Raw genomic sequence first — 19,367 nt, forward strand, 5'->3', positions numbered from 1 at the left:
AGTAGATTAAGTTATCCATTCCATCTAATGGAACAGATCATATTCAGTGCTGACGGTTCAATTTTTTTTATTGATAACACTGCTCTACAGCCAAAATGCTTCTGAAATAAATGTAGTCAAACTTTACTAATTCTGGGTCACTGAGAACAAAAATGATGCTTAAAATTGTTGATTGGCTCCAGTTTTCAAGATATGCTATTTGGTCAGTATATACGACCCTTGACTTGGGAATGGCGGAGGATAAGTGAGTTATAAAGGGAAGGGATCTCAATTTAAATCAGAAATGACTAAAATACATCTTTGACTGGATCTATGACTAAATCTATGACTGGGTTTGGACAGTACTTGCTTTTTAGGCAAAACAATGAATGATGCAATCTGAAGCTGGTATTGCCTCATACATGATATGAATTGCATCATGTTATTCCTAGAAGTCATGGATGATGCAATCATAACGAAGCTTACATCACTCTGCTGAACAAATTGCCCTATATCAGCTCTAGAAATCATACAGTGTCATGCTCTCTTATCTGTCAGTGTTTGATTTTGCAAAGGGACACATTTCTGTTTAGCCAAAGTGAGCAGAGATGCCTCGTACTTGTGTGAACAGTGCAGATAACTTCTGCTATGTTTGTGGTGAAGTGACTTTTGCATCACAAAAGCGCAGTATAACCACTATGGTTAAGAAAGCCTATCACCTTTATTTTGGCTGCAAAATTGGAGATCAGGACAAGAGGTGGGCCCCACACATATGCTGCAACACTTGTGCAACAAATCTTCGCCAGTGGTTGAACAGGAAAAGGAAATCTATGCCTTTTGCAGTGCCAATGATTTGGAGAGAGCCAACAGATCATACCAGCAATTGTTACTTCTGCATGGTGCCTCCAGTTGGGAAAGGTGTATCAAAGAAGAAAAAGTGGACTGTGCATTATCCAAACATTCCATCAGCTATATGCCCAGTACCCCACGGAGAAGGACTGGTGGTTGCTGATGCACCAGAATCATTCTCACTTGAGTCAGATGAGGAAAAGGAAGAGGATGAAAACTTCTGGTCCTGAACCATCAATGTCACAGGACCCACATTTTCTCCCATCCTCCTCCTCTGAACCACACCTCATAATACAAGATGAACTGAATGACCGTGTCAGGGATTTGGAACTACCCAAGAGTAAGGCAGAGCTGTTGGGCTCAAGACTACAGCAGGGGAATCTCCTGGCAGGTGATATTAGGGTTTCCATGTTCCGTGACCGTCAAAAGGATCTTGTCCCATTCTTCTTCATGGAAGGTGATCTTGTAGCCTGCAACAACATTGATGGTGTGATGGCAGCCCTCAACATGGTTCACGATCCAGATGAGTGGAGACTGTTCATTGATTCATCGAAGACGAGTCTTAAAGCTGTTTTACTGCATAATGGCAATGTTTTGCCATCAATTCCAGTTGGTCATGCAGTCCATATGAAGGAAATCTATGACAACATGAAACAACTTTTGAGGTGCATAAACTATGACCAACATGAGTGGCAGCTTTGTGGCGATTTGAAGGTTGTTGCTCTCTTGCTTGGTCTGCAGACTGGATACACAAAGTACTGCTGTTTTCTCTGCGAATGGTATAGTCGTGCAAGAGATTCCCACTACATCAAGAAAGATTGGCCACTCCGACAGTCATTGGAGCCTGGGAGGAAAAGTGTTCAGCATCCATCACTTGTTGAATCAAGGAAGATTTTGTTACCATCCTTACACATCAAGCTGGGTCTGATGAAGAACTTTGTCAAGGCCATTGACAAAACACAAGCAGCTTTCAAGTACCTCTATGGAAAATTTCCAAGATTAAGTGAAGCTAAGATAAAGGAAGGTGTCTTTGTTGGTCCTCAGATTCGTGAACTTCTTCGAGATGATGCATTTGACCATGCACTGCGTGGCAAGGAAAAGACGGCATGGAAAGCCTTCCAGTTAGTGGCAATAAATTTTCTCAGAAACAACAAGGCAGACAACTACAGGTTGTTGGTGGAAAACCTCCTCAAGGCATACAAAAGCCTTGGTTGCAACATGTCACTAAAGATACATTTTCTGCACTCTCATCTACATTTTTTCCCACCAAACTGCGGAGCAGTGAGCGACGAGCACGGCGAGTGATTTCACCAGGACATTGCAAAAATGGAGAAACTCTATCAGGGCAAATGGAGCCCATCAATGCTTGCAGACTATTGCTGGACAGTGACAAGAGATGCTCCATTTAATGAATACAAGAGACAAACCAAGAACCGCCGAGTAGACACTTAATAGGACTAAACTATGTACATAATTTTTGCCTTTTGTTTCATAATAAATTTTATTTATATAACCCTTTTGCTGATTTTTAAAGTGTTACATAAACAGGACAGGTGAAATATTATCATGTAAAGCAATCATAAACACATGAAAAGACCTAGGTTTACAATTTATGATTAAAACTCTACTATCTGCACAATATACATAGACATAAAATGTAAAAACTTAAATATCTTAGAAACAGTAGCCAATCAGTTGTTTTAATTGTCATATTTGAATTCAGTACATCAAAATACATAATAAATAGTACATTTTATCTCTGAAGCAGACGACTTCTCAAAAATTGTAGACCAGTGTAACATGTCAGAGGACAGCTCTATCAGTTTATTAATCAAAGATAGATCAGCACAGTATTGAAAAGCAAATACATTACCAAATCCAGACAACTGTTGTAGTGAGGTGGCCTGGCTCCCACTCGGCACCGCGAGGGATGAGCCAGTACAGCTGCCGGAGTGGGCAGAGTCACCGCTGCCTCTCCCCGCCCCCCAGAAGTCAAGGGGCGGGACAGGAAGTACAAAGGCCCGGCCCCAGCGCTCAGTTGCAGCCTGACCGTGAGAGAGGGCAGACGCTGGTGCCCAAGCTCCTGCTGGGCCGAGGCTGCCCCGAGCCCGGTATCCTGAGGAGGACTGGCCGAGGCTGCCCCGAGCCCGGTATCCTGAGGAGGACTGGCCGAGGCTGCCCCGAGCCCGGTATCCTGAGGAGGACTGGCCGAGCCTGCCCTGAGCCTGCCGTATCCTGAGGAACGGACTAAACTTCACCTCACCGAGGGTCCGGAGGAGCCGCCCAATCTACCCAGCGCTCGCTGCCCTGAGGAGCCCATGATCTGGGACACGGCGGACGAGGCTAAGGGACGTGCAGGTACCCATGGAGGAGGAGATGGGAAGTGGCCCGGGGATAGCAGACCCGAACCCATGTCAGTGTGTTGCGGTCAGGATCCCCACTGACCCAGCAGCAGACGGATTGCTGCTGACAGGGCCCCGGGTTGGAACACAGTGGAGTGGGTGGGCCTGTGTTCCCCCCTGTCACTCCACGCCGGGTGGCCGTCTCTCCTCCTCCCCTGACTGAGGGCCAGAGCCCTGAACTAACTGTTTATTTGCTCACCCCCTGCTTGAGGGCCTGAGCCCTGAACTAACTGTTTGTTTGCTCAGCCCCTGCCTGAGGGCCTGAGCCCTGAACTCACTGTTTGTTGGCTCAGCCCCTGCCTGAGGGCCTGAGCCCCTAAACTAACTGTTTGTTGGCTCAGCCCCTGCCTGAGGGCCTGAGCCCCTAAACTAACTGTTTGTTGGCTCAGCCCCTGCCTGAGGGCCTGAGCCCCTAAACTAACTGTTTGTTGGCTCAGCCCCTGCCTGAGGGCCTGAGCCCTGAACTAACTGTTTATTTGCTTAGCCCCTGCCTGAGGGCCTGAGCTGGGACTACTGATTGCTCGCGACCCCGCCCCGACTTAGGGCTTGGACCTGCGAGACTGATCTGTTCCCCAGCCTTGTGGAGTGAGGCAGCCTGGCTCCCACTTGGCCCCGCGAGGGATGAGCCCCACCCCGGACGTCTACAACTGTCTTGTGGCAGTTTCAATCTGATCCAAAGTATGATCTCAATTCTGCTCATATTTCTACCCCCTTGTTTACAACAGGTAGAAAATCCCCCAAATGCTACTGTATAATTACAGACCTTACTCTTCTTTTCTTATCTAGTTTCACACCTGTTTTTCAGGGTACAAACACAGATGCCACAGTTATCCCTAGCCTACTGTAACAATCATGCCTAGCATGCTGTTCATATTTGGTAAGCCTTAACAGAACATACATCTCGTCTCTGACCATTTCTACACTTCCAAGGAACGGGGGTTATACATAGTTTACCTACTAATAAATCGCCACTATAAAGCATAGAATGAGTACAAGGCATTCTGGGAAAACAGTTCATAGTTATATAACCTGGCATAAGTACAAAACTTTCTAGAAATATCACATTAGCTAACACCAGACAATACATTACCCGATAAGCATATCTGTCCTTTGCTAGAGGTGCCTGATTTTACTGCATTAGTGTTTTCTGGAGGAGTTGAAAAATAGACCAGACTAAACAATGAAATGCATGAAAACAGAATAAAAATGTAAGTTTTGATTTGCTACAATTTTAAGCCAATGATAGAATTTTGGGGGTGATAAAAGCTCATAAAAATGAATTAACCTGGTATACTGTCTTGTAAAAGTAAATCCACACATATATTCAGCAACAGGTCTAGTGTTGTTTTAGTTGCAGATCTCTAGTATTTAGTGCACATGGTGATACAGAGTATGAAACAATGGAACTACTAGCCATGCCTAGGTTCTTGGGCTTAAAAAGGACAACCTATTACACTAAACTTCTTCTCTGGATGAAAAGAGGGCTTCAGTCTTCAGTGCTGTCAATCTGCATGAATGATCACTTAGAAAGAAAAGTGCATCTTTTGACGGGGTGTACCAATCCTGTACAGGGCCAACAGGGGCAGACCAATCACTGTGGGCCCAGGAGGCCATGCTCCCTTCCCCTGCTGTGCATGCTCCAGGTGGAAGAGCCAGATAAAAGGAGGCAGCCCAGCTCAGTTGGGCGGTTGGCAGAGGGAACAGGACTTGTACTGCGGGTTCCTGCAGAAGTACCTGTGACTCTCCAGGTGGTAGAGCTGGTAGACCCAGACTACGCTGTGGACAACTCGCTCACTGCAGTGCTGTTTGCCCCAGCCAGGAGGCTGCAGGGCTCTAGACTGTTTGTTTGCTCTGCTCGCTCAGGGGCTACAGACTATTCATTTATGTGACCAGAACCCAGTTGGCCTCAATCACCTGCTTAACAGGGAGTCCCAGTGACAGGGTGTATGAACCCCGTGCGGGGTCAACGGGAATGACCCAGCTCAACACGCAGGGCCCCTCTCACACGTATTATAAAAGCAAATAGCAACTTTGGTATGGACATTTTCTGGAGATTAATGGCCACTGAACAGAGGACCATCAGCTTCTCCTGTTTGGTCATGGACCATCAGGAGATGTCCTGCACTTTGGGCTACAGAATATTTTAAGGCTGAGAATGCTGGTTTTATATAAACCGAGGAAGGGCAACAATAATGTGGTAGTGTACCAGTACTTATATATTATACAGTATTATCATGTAGAGTAAAATACAAAGAAGGGACCACTCTTATTAGACAACTTCCTGTCCTATGAATTCATCACATTATTCAATAGAGTTGTGTTCAGCGTATATTAGTGGACCACTATCATTAAGCAATTTACTTCATCAATGCCTTTGACTAGCTGCTGTAAAACAGGTTTCCTGTATGTATGATTAGATTTCACTTTTTTTGGAGCAAAAATTATGTAATTATTGTTAAAAAAGTAGGATCATTCCCTCCTAGCCACCCTACACACACATATAGACACACAGCCTGGGGGATATCCAAAATTTTTGGACAACCAGGCATTCTGATAAATGGAAGTACTATTTTGAACTTCAATATCACTGATATAGAGATACGGTGAATGAAGGGAATAATGCTGATGTTTGCTTTACACTGTATTAAAGAGTAAAACAACAACTTTGAGTTTGTTAAAACACCAAAAGTGTATTAAAATTATGCCCACAGTGGTTTAATACAATTTTGATGTTTTAATAATCTCAATAATGTTGGGTTTTACCTTTTAATAAACTACAAAGTATTAAGCATTAAAAGTAAAAAGCCATTGATTAGCACTAGCAGGAACTAAGGGTATGACTATAGTACAATCAAGTTAGTGGGACTTGAGTCAGCTGACCCATGTTGGGGAACACTGGGCTTGAGTGTCTATGTTGTATTTTAACCCTATGTTAAGACTTTTCTAATCCATGCTTGAACCTAGGGCTCTGGTGTCCACGATGCAGTACACAGACCCGAGTCAAAGTAACATATGCCAGTGTCCCTAGTGCCTCCCTCCCCCTGGAAGGTGGCCACTTTAGCCCTAGAACTGTGGTGCCCTGTGAAAAAACTTTACTTGCCTACTCTGCACATTACCAGGAAGCAGCTCACTTTGCAAAAGACTTGATCGGTCTACTCTTCATTGCAAACCAGGAGGCTCTCTGATACTCTGCTTGCAGATCAGTGGTCTGAAAAGAATGGGCTAACACTGACCCAAGCTGCTGCCATTTGCAAAGGTGGGGTGGCTTCCTTTTGCAATAGAGTGGATTGCAGATTGTTGGGATAGAGAAGATTAATGAAGTTGTCCCATGCAATTGTAGGAAACTTCTGTTATCCAGGGTTTTCAAAACTCAGAGCAATGGTAACTTAACTGTTTCTCTCCGGGGGGTTTCTGGATTAAATCAATGGGGGCACAGCTCATCTGTCTGATAAATGCTTGGCACAAGCAAAAGCGCTTTTGCCTAAAACTACTTTTTTATTAGATCTCAAGCACGCACACTGTCTCAGTAGGATTAGAGCATTTCAAAACATTTATAGTTATCTAAAGAGTCTGAAATGGTTTTGAGGGATCAGCAGCCAGGCTTCAGGAGGTCCCAAGCTTCTGTCTGACTGCTGGAGAGTTCAGATGCCAGATCCTTCCCCAAAGAAAATTTTCTCACACTGCTCCCAAAGCAAATTCTTTTGCCTAATCTTTTATAGCTAACTTCAAACAAAGCACATAACTTATAGTGACTACTAGTGGGTCATAATAGTAATCCCTACTGGGTCACCAATTCTCCTATTTTCAGCAAAGCTACTCATTATCTCTTATCAAAATATTTTTAGTCATAACAACAATAAAACTTACATGTTAAAGGTGTCAGAGGTGCTCAAAACCAAGGTCAGTTGTCCAAAAACTCCTTCTATTCTCACTATACATTCACTTCTTATCCCATCCTCCCATTCTGATAGCAAAACTGCAAACATGCAGTTATTTGGCCTTGCCTCAGGGCTCAAGATTTTCCTAGCTAGATGGTGTTTGGTTTTTAACTGGCAGTGACTGAACATACAAAATAGCTTGCCAGAACCCTGATACAAAAACAATTAAATGAACCAGATAAAGCTCCAACAATATGCTTTGCAATTAGGACCCTACACACACACACACACACACACACACACACTCAAATATTTGTGTGATCATGATGAGAGAAAATTAAATGTAAAATTTGCACTCAACCAGTTAGTCTTACAATAGTCTGACTTTTCTAGGAATTATGGCTCAGGCAAGGCCTGTGTGACCCACACAGGAAAGGATTAAAATTTCTAAAAATTCTCTAAACCTGTTTATCTACTTTTTCTCCTTAAGGTCTGGTCTACAGTAAAGCTGCATTGATTATATTAAACTGGTGCAGACACTGATAGGAAACAAAGTGTAGGAATAAATGGTCAGTTTTCAGAATGGAAAGAGGTAAATAGTGATGTCCCCCAGGGGTCTGTACTGGGACCACTCCTATTCAACATATTCATAAATGATCTGGAAAAAGGGCTAAAGAGTGAGGTGGCAAAAGTTGCAGAGGATACAAAACTACTCATGATAGTTAAGTCCAAAGCAAACTGCAACGAGTTACAAATGGATCTCACAAAACTGCATGACTGGGCATCAAAATGACAGATGAAATTCAACGTTGATAAATGCAAAGTAATGCACATTGGAAAACATAATCCCAACTATACATATACAATGATGGGGTCTAAATTAGCTGTTACTACTTGAGAGAGATCTTGGAGTCATTGTGAATAGTTCTCTGAAAACATCACTCAGTGTGCTGCGGCAGTCAAAAAAGGTAACAGAATGTTGGGAATCATTAGGAAAGGGAAAGATAATAAGACAGACAAAAATAAAAGATAAAAATCCATGGTACACCCACATCTTGAACACTGCATGCAGATGTGGTCGCCCCATCTCAAAAAATATATATTGGACTTGGAAAAGGTTCAGAAAAGGGCAACAAATATGATTAGGGATATGGAACAGCTTCCATATGAGGAGAGATTAATAAGAGTGGGACTTTTCAACTTGAAAAAGAGATGACTAAGGGAGGATATAATAGAGGTTTATAAAATCATGAGTGGTGTGGAGAAAATAAATAAGGAAGTGTTATTTACTCTCTCATAACACAAGAACTAGGGGTCACCTAATGAAATTAATAGGTGGCAGACTTAAAACAAAAGGAAGTATTTCTTCATACAATGTACAGTCAACCTGTGGAATTCTTTGTCAGAGGATGTTGTGAAGGCCAAGACTTTAACAGGATTTAAGAAAGAACTAGATAAATTCATGGAGGATAGGTCCATCAATGGCTATTAGCCAGGATGGGCAAGGATGGTGTCCCTAGATTCTGTTTGCCAGAACCTGGGAATGGGTGACAGGGGATGGATCACTTAATGATTACCTGTTCTATTTATTCCCTCTGGGGCACCTGGCATTGGCCACTGTCAGAAGACAGGATACTGGGCTAGGTGGACCTTTGGTTTGACCCAGTATGGCTGTTCTTATATTCTTAATTGTTCTGAAAGTGTCAACATGTGATCTTTTTTGGTGATATTTGCAAATATTTACATAACTTTGGTGATATTTACATAATTTCATGAAGCGCTTCAATTTTGACAACTGCATTTTCCAGTGGCAAATGCTTCCATCAGGGTCTTTTACAACTAGCTGTAAAGCAGGGGTTCCCAACCACTGCAGTTATATAAGAACAGATCCACCCATTCCTCCAACTGCATACATACAGTGATCCATTCTATATCATTATATTCAGATTAGGTGTAGATCCCACCTCCCTAACAAACAGAAGGCAGAGAGGCTATGCAGAGCTTCTTTAACACCGAGGACCATGTACAGGCTGTCAGCCAAAGGCTGAATTTTACTTTTAGCAAATACGCACATTCCAAAGTTAAGATTGTAGAGAGTATATATGAGAATTGCAAAACTGATCCATAGTAAAATTTTACCAGTTCAGGTAGTCAACACAACCTCTTACCCTGGACATATTGAAAATTGTGACCTTTACCCAATTTGCCAGACAGTAAAAATGTATTATTAGAGCATATGTTGCTAAGGTACAGTGCAGGGCCAAGTTCCAAGGTAAGCCTAAGTATATTAGAGAGATTCCAATTTGATGTAACATAAATTTTCTTCCAACCTCTTGAATATACATGTTATGCCAGCTCAGACTATATCACAGTCCCTTAGTTTCACACTTCTCCCCTGTAGCAACATGAACTTACATTGCCTCTTACATATTGTCTCTGAGTTTGGTCCACTGAGTCTGTGTGTAAGGGGCTCTAATATTACATCTGCACTCTGAGCTAAGGGTGTGATTCCCCAGCTCAGATACTCATACTTATGCTAGCTTTAGACCTAGCATGTGTACAGACAATAGTGAATGCCAGAAGCACGGGCAATGGTGGCACATTTTAGCCATGCAAAGTACAAACCTGCCTGAATCCCATGAGTGTGTAGGTGGCACAGCTTAGTTGTGCCACTGCTGCCACTGCCTGTGCTTCTGGTGGCTATGCTATTATTTATACTCACACTAGCTCTCATCGAGCAAGTGCGAATATGTGTATGCACGCAGGAAATCGCATCACTAGCTTGCAGGATAGACATAGCCTACGTTTGTGTGATTTACATGCAAAGGCACCGGATAGAAAAGAGATGGCAAGAAAAGTGGGGGGATGTAACAATGTAAAAAATTTAAGACACAGGCTAAGTATTTGTGATAATCATGTCTCTATAATGACTAGCCAGCCTTGTGTATAAGAGTCTGCTGTTCACTAATAGCAAAAGGAGGGTTTTGGGTTTTTTTAAGTACTAGATAAGATCCCGGATCATACCCATGGCATTTATATGCATATGGCCATAGTCTGTTACAGAATGGCACCCCACATGGGACTTAAATTCCTGTGGACCTCAGGGAAGTGAGATGAATTTTTCTGACTAGGAATGCATTTTGATGTACTTAGTTTATCCAAATGAAATAAATTAGAAGGGACCAAAGAAGCCAGATTTCATTTGCAAGTTGCTGGCCCCAAAATCATATCTAGTGCTTTGTAGTGCCCAAAGAAGTTTAGTCTTAATCAAACAGAGACAATACTGTCAAACACCTATTTCAATGGTCCATTTTTGAAGCTGTACAGATATGTATTTTTTAATTAAATTCAAAATTAAATTTGGGAAATATATTTGGAAGATTGATGATAGAAATGTGTTTTAAGAAGGGATTTAAATGAAAGAGGGAGTGCAAGGAGAGGCGTTTTTTATCCCTTCATTAGCTACAAGCTAGAGTAAGTGTTAAACTATTACTATTGAAACAGATAAATAAGATTATATGTAGATATACTAATCTTCTTGGCTCACTAGTGGAGCTAATGACAGCTTCAGATATATAATTTCTCCTCCAATGGGATAGAAATAGGGCTGTTTGCAGGCATGCAGGGGAGTGATTCTGTACCCATGCCACTGAAATAAATTTTGAAAAGAGTGTGAAAGTGAATCATGTAATAATTGTATTTTCTAGCGATGTTTTTCCAATATGATACCAGCCTGTGTGAAAGGACACAGCATCATGGAGTTAAAGAGATATGCAAGAGAAGAGCTCCTTTGGCTAGTATTCCAGCCACTTGCCACTGTTCAAAGCAGGAGAGATTTAGAGACAGAGAATGCAGGCAGGCTTTATTAATCAAGAGAGAGAAACCTTGTGTGAAGGCCCAAGGGACTCCTCCTTCAGGAGCATCTCTAATATTACTGTTTTCTAAAGAAATAGAATTTACACATTGTGTTGTAGGCACTGCTGGGCCAGCTGTTGGAATAGTGATATATTGATCCTGTACTGTCAATATTCTGAGTTGTTCACTTACAATAATTGCTTTTTCTTGACTGTTCACACAGTTCTTGTTTACAGAAAAATCTAGAGTCAGATCCACTAACTCTCTGAATTGATGGTGACTACTTGTGAAGATTTTTTTTTAAATCTGGACAGGCTTAAAAGATCTGTTTTTTTTTTCTGTAATTGTGGGATCCAGTAATAACCCTGAGTAAGTGGATACTCTAATATTTTAAAAGAATACCTATCAGGTAAGTGAAGAAATTATCTACCATATCCCTGGAGTTAGATCAAGGGAACGTGGGAGTCGGAACAGATCAGTAAAGCCCCATAACAAAATCCAAATAAAGAGCGAAAAGAGTAACTGTTAGGTGAGAGACCTGGGGATCTAGCTGAACAAGTGCCCCTTGAAGTGGTGGACTTGCTGAAGGAAGAAATGCAGGGGCTCTAAGAATGAGCAAGATAATAAGAGGGTGTGCGATGGCCCAGCCTATGAGGTGGGTGAATTGGAGCTGGCAGTGGAGACAGTGAAGGATACAACTGCTCAGCAAACACCCCTCGTGGAGGGTGAAGGAGAGTAGAATGAAACACTCACACAAATCTTGCTGAAGTATCACTGCACATGGACGTGCTCCACGGGGGCCAGGAGCTGACAGTGAAGAGCTTGCAAGGGGAACTGGGTGATGAATGCAAGGACCTTTATCTTGCTTCTGACCCAAACTCAGATTATTTAGAGCCTTCCCCTTCTTGCAGAGGAGGAAGGAAAAGGCAAAAGCTAACATTAGCCTAAAGAAGGAAGCAAAAAACCAAATGCACAGATTATTTTTAGTTTAAAGAACAGGTAACAGTTTTTCAGGAATAGGCATATGTTATTTTGTTACCTATTAGTTATTCACCTTACCTTTTTAAAAGACACCGGATGAGGTCTCATTCAGATAGATCTTCATGTTAGAAGTGTATAATTAGATTACCCTATAAATAGGGCTTTTCTTACCCCTCGTAGCTAACTTTTAAACCAGATGTCATGTGGAAGATTAATATGCCCAATGGGTAAAATATTGAGGTTTAAATATGTACATATAACAAAATAAACCAAGAAGCTCATTCTTTACTGGACCTATGTCCATAGAGGCCCTGGACAAAATACAAGTATACTTACACTTTTGAATACAACATCCAAAGGTCTGAGAGCAAAAGCCAATTTATAATATAAAAAACGAAGCAAATAATTATTAATGAGAGAACTGATGAGCCAAAAGAGTCCCTCTAAACTTAGTGGTATGATTCATTTGTTCCCTTTTCCAACTTTTCATTATTATTATTAGTTAGCAGTTATATTTCAGTGTTGCCTAAAGGTAGCAACCAGAATGGCCCCAATTGTGCTAAGTGCTAGAGCTGGTTGAATGTTTTTCATTGCCATGATTTTCTGTTGAAAAATGCCCTTTTTGCAAAACTCCCATGGAAATTTTTAAAATTTCACTTTGCAGAAAAAGTTCAATTTTTTGTTGGGGAAAGTGAAATGAGGGCTCCTAGGCTGCCTGCTTGGAAGGCTCCTGGAAGAAACAAGTGGGATGAGGTAATATCTTTTCATTGGACTGACTTCTGTTGGTGGAAGGACACTTGAAGGGCTGAATTTAAAGGGTCCACTGCGGGGGCTAAAGACCCTGGTGAGGGCAGATAGACAGTTTTGTTGGACTTTTGCTACCCCGGAAGGGGTTCATTTTGATTGTGTAACCCGGCTGTTATGTTGTCCGGTTATTCTAAATGATTGGAAAGTCTATCAGGAAACACAATATCAAGTGAAAAATTGTCTTATTGGAAAAGGAATAACAGGCAAAATTCTGTAATTTGGGAAATTTTTCAATTACTGTTCATCTACTCTTTCAACACCTGCCATCTGCCTTTCCTTTGAGGTGAATCCCTTTGGTGGACTGGGGGTTAGCATTGCACATGGAAATGCAATTTACACCTCCAGGCAACAGCAAAGGTTAATCTGGCCCATCGTCATTGTTTATTTATCCACACGTGCCATTGTGTTTTATCCAGAAAGTGCTGTGTGCCTCTAACTTCTTTGAAAAACAGTTGTTCTGTTATCTCTGTCTTGACATTAAAAAACAGTGAAATATAACATAGTCATCCTTGAGATTTACTGTACAAAAGTGGAAGCAGAAAAAACAATTGTGTAATGAACCTAATCCAAATTAATGCAAATGTATGTCTTCAAAGTTTTCAGTGTATGAGGAGGTTACACTAAGCAGGTTGCTGGTTTGGAAACTTTTCCTTCCTCTAAACCTTTACAAAATAATGTATAGGTTCAGTCTTTCACCAGTATGTATGTTAAAAATGTACAGTACTCCTCTGAAGTAGGAAGAATTCTTATGACAAATTCATGCATGAGTTACTGAAAGATAGACATTGTTACCTAAAGACTTTGCTTCAAAAAGAGAAATAAATGAAGCCTGTCAAGGTTCAGTATTTAGATTCTAGCATTTGAGATTCACTTACTCGTTCATGATAGTGAAAATTTACATTTTACACTTAGGAAAATCCTAGTCAAACAGAAAACAAAAATTTGAAACCTTTGTAAAATTAGAAAATGTAAATAGTGTAAGAAGAGACTAGAACCTTCTGATGAAACTGTGTATATCAACTTCACAAAAACGCCGCAGCCTTTTTTTCTTGGAATGACCATAATTCCCATCACCCTATTTTACTATAAACATTTTCTAGAAATAAAAGGCACAGTGCTATAGAACTAGGTTTACTATAACAATATCAATGCTTTGTCCAATTTGGTAATTAACTTTTAATTGTGTCATTTAAAGTACAAGACTTATGGTTCTGATCCTGCGGGATGAATGGTGCAAATCTTTATCTCCTGCTGACCTCAGTGGAATTGGAATATGGTCATCAATCCACAGGAAGTGCACAGCATTTTACAAGATCAAGCCCATTGGGTTTAGATTTCCACAGTGTGTCTTTGACGCTTTATTCATACTACTCAAAGTTTTTTATTGCATGTTTATTTTATCAGTTCCCAGTCTTCAAGAACATTATGGAAAAAAGAATGACAGCTTTCATTACCAAGAGAGAGGGGACTGCATTATGGTGCAGCCAGTGAATAGCATTTTCCAAAACTTAAAGAAGGCTGATCTTATTTACAAAATACTTTACTTTGGTTCATATTATAAGAGGAATACATTAATATTTTTAATATGACATTTCATGATTAGCTAAGCATGACACCTACACAGTCATTTCAAAGATGATTGCCTGTTCTGGAAATTATTTTACTATGTCAGAGAAAACAATCGTCTCTTGTAGATCTGTCTAAAATCCTAAAACAATTATTTAAATTCAATTTGATTCTCAGCCCTGATTTTTGCTGAAAAATAAGCCTATTTCTTTATTTTCCCTTCTGACATTCTGTCTTATATCTTATTTTGAAAAAAGGTTTTGACACCCAATGGATTTGGGGAGCTCTTTTCATTACTGTAAGAATTAATATGTCTGGTGAGAAATGATTTAAGAATATTGAAACAGCTAATTGACCAAAGATTCACTTGAAATGTTTTGTCTCTTAAATTAAATGAGCATACTTTTAATGAATTAAAATAGGCTGAAAAAGCCTTTTCAAAATTGCCTCTGTGATTCTGCAACACTTGAAAATCAAGATGATTGAATCATCAGGAAGCTTCTGTTGTAACACAACAGTTAAAATATCTAGCTTAAGGATCTTGACTAAAAAAGGTAGACAGGTAAAAGTAAAATGTTACACAAAATGCAATGAACTAAGATTCAGTAGCATTTTATACAGAAGAATGAACAGTTTAAATCGGTTTAACTGGCCCAGGTCTTCCACTGAATTCAATAGTGTTACACCAGCTGGGAATTTGGCTCATGGTGTTTATTCACTTATACATCTTTTGATTGATAATTTTGAATCAGAGGTGTATGCATGAGCCTAGCAGTATAATGGTAGCACAGTGTACTGCCACATTAAGGATCTGATTTCAGAATCTGAGCTCAGTCCCGCAGTCTTTATGATGGAAGGGAGTAAAGCACCCTACAATGTGCCTCCCCTGAGCAAATATTGAATAATGTTAGCTACCTCCAAAGTGAGCTGAGTTAAATGCACTTCACCTGGAGGGAGGTACTGGTGACAGTTCTGCAAGGCTTTTGAAAATACTGATCGGGAAGTAAAGGAAAGAAAAAAGGAGGGTGAAGTTCCTTTCCTGAAGAAAGGCAGTGGTTCTAGGCATGATTAAAAGATTCTGATATAGCACTGTTGGCCAGAAGCAAATATTTGGAGAGGATTTTAGATCACCCTGACTTTCTGGGATTACACACATAGAATGAGGTAAATGAAATATTTTTGATGTCTGTATATTAATATGCTTGTCAGTGATTAGCTTATTATTTCATTTCCTCCACTTCACAGGAAATATGCAGCCATAATCCTGAGTTTGTTTGTAATATCTAATTCTGTCACGAGAAGTTTTTTTTCAGAAAAGAAACACAAAACCCATTAAGCATGCTCCAATGGTTGTAGAAAAGATTTCAAAGATAGGCTGCTCACCCTTCAATGCCAGAAATTTATTTGTTTGTAAGTTTCATCCTTCAGAGACCTTTGATCTGAATCCTATTTCCCATCTTGCAAGTTTGATATGTATAATGTTGCTTCATTATTTTCTGACATTTTGCCTCATGGTGAGCAGGTGTAACTTGAAAATGGCATATAAAAGCAATTTCTAATGCTGTTTCTGACCCCTGAAAATTAATCTATTTTTCAGTAACTCATTTGAATGAGAAACCTTGTGTTTTGGGGCCTAACTCTCAAAGTTTTGAAACAACATTCCATAGTTTTAACAAAAAATAAAAATCAAACTCCTGATACAGCGCAGTTCTCAAAGCATCTTAAAGATTGTATTAAGGTTGTGACAAAAAAGGAGTTCATTTTTCTTAAATTCTGCTTCATGCACTCGGAGTGGAATAGTTTTGGCAACTTAAAGAATAGTAATTTCAATTTTCCTAGAAACAACAGAAAAATTAGTGTATTAATTATTTCTCTTTCATTAGCTATGAAAATTCTGTATTTTTTTTTTATAAAACAAAAGATGTGGCATTCTAGCTTTACAGGTTGGATGTAGGGGAAAATTAAGCATGTGTGTAATTCTTTGCATGTTCAAGGCCATCATCATCCATAGATCTCAATGTGCTTTACGAAGACAGGAAGCATTAGTATCGTCACATTACAGGCTAGGGAATTGATGCTGAAAGAGAAGTGATTTGCTCAAGGTTATATAGCAAGTCCATAGCAGAGTCTGGAATAGAATCTAGATTTCCTGCCTTTAGTCCAATGCCCTTTGGAATGGATCACAATTTCTCACCCTGGTAAATTGGTTGAACTTTTAGCTGCAAGACAGATATGAAAGCAGATTGATTTTGCTAGACTACTAAATTTTGTATCATGGATAGAATGGGCGCCCAGGAACCTATCACATTCAATCCTAACTCTCGCTGAAGACTATAATCCAGTTCTTGTGTACATTTTCAAATGCATTCCACAAGTCCACCACTCTCCTGATGGCTACAGTTTTGCCTCATTTTGCCTACAATATAGTTTTACCCGTGTTTGTCTTTTTTGTTTTGTTTGTTTTGCTTTTTACATAACAAACATAGTCGAAAAGAACCACCCGGACATAGTGGGGTCCAAATAATTGCTTTTACTGAATATAAACAAGATGCAAGGTCTAGCTACGTATGCTCTGATTGGATTCTGGAGGCTTCTAAAATATAGAATATAGTGAGTGCCAGTAGAAGGTTCACAAATTGCTTAAAGGTATACCACCTTATTATTATGTTACATCCAGCTATGAGGGAGTATGGTGTAAATGTCAGAGCAGGGGATGAGGGTTCAGTTCTGCTCCTGGCTCTGTCTTCCAGGTTCAGTGTGTAACAGTGCCACCTGGTGACACCTCAAGAACAATATTATCAGTTCATACAATGTCTGAAAATAAAGTTTTTTATGGAATAATTTTCAACTAGCCCAAACGACTGATGGAAAAACATAAATGTCATAAACAATGCTCAACCCTCATAGGCAAGGACTATGGTTGCATCTAATACCAAGAGGTTTTAAAACCAAAATAAAGCTATAAAATAAGATATTTAGCATGTATATATGGACATGTATAACTGTAAGGTGAATGATGACTATTGATTGTGGTTTTTAGTTGTATTTTCCTTCATTTTCAGTATTTGTTTTTTGCATATTTTAATACCTTGTCGTTGCCCAGAATTGTTTTTGTGGGTCTGCTCAAACTGTGACTGAATATGTTTGAGCTGAAACCAGTTGGTCTATTAACCTATAAATAAACACAAGTTTTAAACTGATAAGCTTTTTAAAACAGTCTTTGTTAATATTTGCAACCTTACTGTGTGTAACCACATACAATAAAACTGTAATTTGCCTGCCGCTGTGCGGGATCAAGAAGTGAACCTCAGAGAGTCTGAAACAGGTTGTTGTGACAAGGACATGATTTCTCTTGAAAGTTCTTTTAAGAAACGGTGCCATTTTCTGGGGTTTGTTTGTGTTGATGAAACTTTTTCTCAATGCGTCAGATGATAATGGACTCCACTCTTCCAATTTCAGCACAATAAAATAACCTACTGTTGTTCCTATTGTAGTAATTCCTTCTCTCCCTTGCTTTGATCAGTAAATTAACTGCATTTCCTCCTGCATCTAAAGCAGAGATGCAGGAAAGGGAGGTAAGTTCCCTAATCAAAAATCTTTGAGTGAAGCAGAATGATGCCTTAAAATCCTAATTAACTGGTAAAAGAATCACCACCAAAGATGTCTAAAATTCAGAGATGTCATTATGTGGGCAAAAAATGTCAGTTATTATTAGGATTAGTCACACAAAACATCTTTTGAACATATTTTAGAATCTCCAGCAGTGCAAGATACTGCTCGGAGGTTGTGCCTAGATTCTTTAATGGGTTAGGGCTGCTTTGTACCACATAGCTGGCATATAACTGGCTTAAGGATTGCATAGTTGCCTTCGGAGAATTATCTTCTGGTTGCATAGAGCTGCAAAATTGTTCCTATATCAAATCCTATGCTAAACTGGAGCCAGCACAGGCAGCATAGTGAGGGGAAAAGGGGCATGGCCAAGTTTCCTCTTTGCCAGGACCGGCTCCAGGCACCAGCCCACCAATCATGTGCTTGGGGCGGCACCTGGAGGGGGCAGTGCGGCGCTCCGGCCCGAGAGTGGGGCTGCGACTGGGCTCTCCGCCCTCCCCGTGGTGCTCCGGCCGCCGGGGAGAGTGGAGCCGCAGCCAGGGCCAGCTCCAGGGTTTTTGCCGCCCCAAGTGTCAAAAAAAAAAAAAAAAAAGTGTGATCGCGATCTGCGGTGGCAATTCGGCAGGAGGTCCTTCGCTCCAAGTGGGAGTGAGGGACCGTCCGCCGAATTGCTGGACCTGCCGCCCCTCTCCGGAGTGGCCGCCCCGAGCACCTGCTTGGCAAGCTGGTGCCTGGAGCCGGCCCTGCCCTCAGCTGGCCGCTGGGATGAGCGGAGCCCCGGCGGGCTCGCCGCCCTCCCCCCGGCACTCTGGCTGCCGGGGAGAGCGGAGCCCTGGCCAGGCTCTCCGCCCTCCTCTCGGCGCTTCGGCCAGTCGGGGAGAGCGGGCCCGCGCCGGGCTCGGCGCCCTCCCCTGCCGCGCTCCCTGCGGGGGGAGGGTGGGGCGGCGGGAGGCTTTTTTGCCTGGGGCGGCAAAAAAGCCAGAGCCGGCCCTGCTCTTTGCCTCCTTGATCTCCAGCTGCCATAATCATTCTTGGGATCTTTAAAAGAGCCCTCATTCTGCTCTAATTTTTGTTGAGAACTGGCTTGGTGCACTGATAGCCCAGGAATTATGGGAGAGAAGGAGAGAAATACAAACGTAGGTTATAAGCAACTTTTTCCCATATCCCTTCTAATTTGGACTGTTTGTGGCCTGGCCACAGCCAAGGAGGTAGTCCATAGTTTTCCCACAGCAGAGCTGAAATATAACATCAGCTAGTTAACACATTCTCACCATTCTGCATTGATGTCACTCTTCTTAAGTTAGATCAAGGCAGAGAAAGAACAAACCTGTTTGAAACTAGGGCACGGATCATATGACAATAAGTACTGCTTCTCTGAAGTCATGGCTTCTGAATCTGAAAACATTTTGACAACTTTAATGCAGCAGATCTAAAGTATTGA

The 19,367-nt window shown here is 41.1% G+C and overlaps 1 long non-coding RNA gene across 1 annotated transcript in view; it reads left to right on the plus strand.

Annotated features, from left to right (window-relative positions):
- The first annotated feature begins 2,857 nt into the window (after positions 1-2,857).
- Positions 2,858-19,367, plus strand: part of LOC135983724 (uncharacterized) — a 34,619-nt gene continuing 18,109 nt past the window's right edge. Inside the window, exons 1-2 of the long non-coding RNA XR_010601483.1 lie at positions 2,858-2,924; positions 3,003-3,186. This is a non-coding gene — a long non-coding RNA (uncharacterized LOC135983724). The remainder of the gene's footprint in view (positions 2,925-3,002; positions 3,187-19,367) is intronic.

Source organism: Chrysemys picta, chromosome 5 (assembly GCF_011386835.1).
Source record: "Chrysemys picta bellii isolate R12L10 chromosome 5, ASM1138683v2, whole genome shotgun sequence".
Taxonomy (NCBI): Eukaryota; Metazoa; Chordata; order Testudines; family Emydidae; genus Chrysemys; species Chrysemys picta.